Source organism: Sinocyclocheilus anshuiensis, unplaced genomic scaffold (assembly GCF_001515605.1).
Source record: "Sinocyclocheilus anshuiensis isolate Anshui unplaced genomic scaffold, SAMN03320099.WGS_v1.1 scaffold4, whole genome shotgun sequence".
NCBI lineage: Eukaryota > Metazoa > Chordata > Actinopteri > Cypriniformes > Cyprinidae > Sinocyclocheilus > Sinocyclocheilus anshuiensis.
The window spans coordinates 349,005-353,373 of NW_015554075.1; the positions used below are offsets into that span (position 1 = coordinate 349,005).

At 38.6% G+C, this 4,369-nt stretch overlaps 1 long non-coding RNA gene across 1 annotated transcript in view; it reads left to right on the forward strand.

Annotated features, from left to right (window-relative positions):
- Positions 1 to 3,808, forward strand: part of LOC107668947 (uncharacterized) — a 13,639-nt gene extending 9,831 nt beyond the window's left edge. The window contains exon 3 of the long non-coding RNA XR_001631936.1: positions 3,797 to 3,808. This is a non-coding gene — a long non-coding RNA (uncharacterized LOC107668947). The remainder of the gene's footprint in view (positions 1 to 3,796) is intronic.
- The last annotated feature ends 561 nt before the right edge of the window (positions 3,809 to 4,369 follow it).

Consider the following 4,369-nt stretch of genomic DNA (forward strand, 5'->3'; position numbering starts at 1 on the left):
CCAAATGAAGTTCTTAGCAATGCATATTACTAATCAAAAATTAAGTTTTGATATATTTAAAGTAGGAAATGTACAAAATATATTCATGGAACCTGATATTTTCTTAATATCCTAATGATTTTTGGAATAAGAGAAAAATAGATAATTTTGTCCCATACAATGTATTTTTGGCTATTGCTACAAATATAGCCTACCTGTGCTACTTATGACTGGTTTTGTGCTCCAGGGTCAATAATATCTAAATAATCTATTTGTCGGTCTGTCTATTTCTTCAATTTCAAAGTACTATTAAATTGTCCCGTTCACACAACATTTTATTTACAGCATAAAATTCAATACTGTTGGAATAAATAACTGATGTAAAAAAATATTTTGCTCGACATAACTAAATATCACCTATAATGACAGTGACTAAAATAAATATCAAAGAATGTGCCATCGATATCCACTGTAAAGTTGATGCAACACGACTCAAATCGAAGTTCATAAAGTAAGTCAAATCTTACTTAACCGACAGCAACTTTTATAGCCTACCTGATTTGGAAGTGGAGCATTTGAGCTGTGCACAAAACTGATACAATGAGTGACTGGATCTAAAACATCAGATGACACACAGCTCATATTTTCATCTATTTAAGCACAAGTTTCTGCCAAGTTGTCACTGTATAATAATAATTATGTACTTATGTATTCTAAGTTGGGGTTAAATCCCTTGTGAAACAAACAGACACGAGGCATGTATGTGTACAACACAGAGTGACACTGACTTGACAGACTTGTCCAGCCGTCCCTTTCACCGAAAATGTGTTTGTTAGTCCAGAAAAATGTACGTGTGTGGATTTGGTTATAGAATATGCTTGTCACTCTCGAAAATAACCAAACTCTTTGTGAATGTAATCATATAAAGCACTCAAATACAGGACTGATGACCTTTTTTTTTCCTGCTGTGTGAACGCCACCCAGGTTTTCTAGAAAGTGCAGCAGTTAACATTTTCAAATGACGAAAAGGACAAAAAAAATTTATTTTCAGGCACAATGTCACACCGTCAGCTTTTAGCTCAGTGTTTTCACAGCAGAAGACTTATTTGGATCTGCACACGTAAGACAAAACAGAGGAACACAAACATATACAGGCAAGACAAAAGTAAACAAACTTCAACACGAATACAAAGCCAAGACTCATCTAAAACACAGGCATGTTCGTGAGTTAATATCAAACAGCAAAGAGGGCTTTATTACAGAGTGAAAAAATCCCACTTGCGCAAGACCAAATATTCTGGAATCAAGAGTTTTCCACTTGAACTTTGAACTTGATATGTAAATAGAGCAGAGCAGTGTGTTTCAGGCCATGTGTTTCAGCTCAGACACGCTGCTCACGTTCGTTGAATAGCTTTCCGTGCTCTCACACAATGCCTAGACGCTGTGCATGAAGTCTTCGTTTGTTGTCAGTCAGTGAACCATTTACTTCACACCGACATTGTGAGAGGCCTTTTATCGCTTTAAAATGAAATTTGCTTTGGTGGCTTATAAAACACCTGAACAGAAGAGCGGGACGGGAGAAGAGTGCAGCGGGGCTTTGAGCCTGGGTAAACACGGCCTTTAAGATCCCTCGTGTTTACATCTGCAGTCTCCTGACTGCTTAATGAGATCAAGCTGACAATTTACTATTGTTTTAGTGACTACAAATTGTTCCTATATGATATCATACCAAATCGTACTGTGCCTACTTTCAGCTGCATAAAACAAACAAATCAGATGTCCTGGATGTAATAATATTATTTATAGAGAGAAAGGAAAACAAATGTATTACAGGAGTGTTTGGGAATGTTTCTTTTATATTTTTTTTTGCATTACTCCTCAAGTTACTAATTACATCATCACTTTTTATGGAAAGTAACACACTAGATACTTTTGCATAACTTTTTTGCATTGTAAAGTGTGTGGATTGGCTAGTCCTCTAGAGCCATCTTTACTCTGCAAATTGGACATGTACGTTCCATTCAAAGTGGCAAATATGCTACAGAAGGCGCCAAAGAGTTGGCATACATGTATTTTCATGTGAATAATGATTACAAATATTAAAGGATTAATTCACTTCCAGAATGAACATTTCCTGATAATTTACTCACCCCCATGTCATCCAAGATGTTCATGCCTTTCTTTCTTCAGTCAAAAAGAAACTAAGGTTTTTGAAGCTTTTGAAGTTTTGAACATTTCAGGATTTTTCTCCATATTGTGGACTTCAACAGGGACCAATGGGTTTAAGGTCCAAATTGCATTTTCTATGCAGCTTCAAAGGGCTCTATGCGATCCCAGCCCAGGAATAAGGGTCCTATCTAGCGAAAGGATCAGTCATCAGTAATCACAGTTAATCACAATTAATTGTATATATTAGTATTTTATGAGAATTGTATATATCAATCTATGCTTTTATTGCACTATTGTTTTTAATCAATCACTGAACATGTTAAATTGACATCCCTACTGTAGAGTATGAAAAAATAATGCCATTACTCCCAGCACTGGTCTCAGGAATGGGAAAAGACTTGTCATTAGTCATTAACCTTTGCTAACGCATGTCTCTGCCCCTCTGCTCAACTCGGATCAATTGCTATCATACTGTCAATTACAATCACTGCCACAAGAAAAAAAAAGATCAGATCGATACTTGGTTCAGAGGTACATGTTTGCCCAAGAGAATGATCTATTTGAGTGTGATTTTTCATTCGGTGGCCACAAACGTGTTCATAACATCCTGTTTCGGCTCTCTCTGATATTGACACCAAATATGTGCCCAAATATGGTTAGTGGATACAATTTCTATTGTTGGGCAAACAGTGTGTGCGTGGGTGTGAGCGAGAAAGAGAGGATGAAAGAAAGTGCATTTTTTATTTTATTAGGTTATTTTGTTTTTGTAAGTGAGAATGAGTGAAAAAAGAGACGGGCCAGTGAAATAGAAAAGAAAGAGGGAAATGAGAAAATAGACTTCAATTGTCTATTAGAGAGGTTATTGGCCAGAGAAGATTACATTACCTACTCTTTCGGCGAGCTCATTCTCTTTACTCCCGAGAGGCCACCGTCTAATGAGGAGGGTTAGTGTTTAGGCATGGCTATAGCCTCTTACCCATGATGCCTTTGAATATACACAAAGCAATCTCACTCTAAAGCTCTCAAAACTTCACTGCAAAACACATAAAGAGGGATATAATTCTCGCTTTTCAGCACGTACCTCATTCTATTGCACGACTAATGAAGACGGCACACACATACACACAAGAAAATGAGAACCACTGAGACAAAAAACAATCTTCTTGTCCAGGTTTTTGAAGCAGAGGGCAGAGCAGCAGAATCACGCTGGCCGTCTGTGACCTTGTGAGAGAGATAGACCAGGTTATGAAACACAGACTAGAAAAGGATACCAAAGAGACCGAGAGATAGAAGGAAAATTGGACGAGGAACGAGAGGGAGAGAGCGAGCTGAATGCCAGAGGTTCTCCGATTTCATCCACAGCGATCCAAACCACAGGCCCTCAAGTTCTCCTCCCCGACACGGCACTGCCTGCCAGCATCCACCACACTTAGCCACATCCCACACCAACCAGCCCAATGCCCCGGCTGCCTACACCACTGCGTTCACGGATTTAGGAGGAGCCGTAGTTCTCTAGTAACTCAGATATTTTGTGGGCTGATCTGAAAAAGCAGGGTTGTGAGAGGTTCTTTGCCTGTTCAGAGGGGAAATGTGCAATTCCAAGTCAAACGGATCACAGGTCGGCTGGACTGCGCTGGGAGGTAGAAAGCTGTTCGCAGACAGTTCACTATCAATCTGGACTCAGTGTTTGGAGAGGAAAGGGAAAACAAAGGATGATGTGTGTGCACGAATACAGCAACAATCTTAAAGGGATAGTTCACCCGAAAATTAAAATTGCGATTTACGCCATTCAGTATTGAATTTCTACAGAACTATTCTACAGAACACAAAGATATTTCAAACTTTTTTTAATGTAAGGAAAAACCACTAGACATTTGCTTTTGTGTTGTGCAGACAAATGACATGAGGGTGAGTAAATGATGACAGAATGTTCATTTTTGGGTGAGTTATCCCTTTAATACTGCTAATGAAAGATTCAGTAATGCAGTGCAATAACAATGATCATATCTCCAGGGCGATTCGTGTGATGGTACTTTGGTGCATTGAGTTGGTCGCAGGAATAAATGGGGGGTGAAATAGTACGCTGAAATCTGAGTTGAGATGTCTTCGAGTTTGAAAAGACGCCTCGGGGCCAAACGAAAGATGCAACCAAATAAAAGAAAGCAAAGTGCTGATTTTATTGAGTTGTTTTTCATTAAGGCCTGATGCTTAAAGAATTACT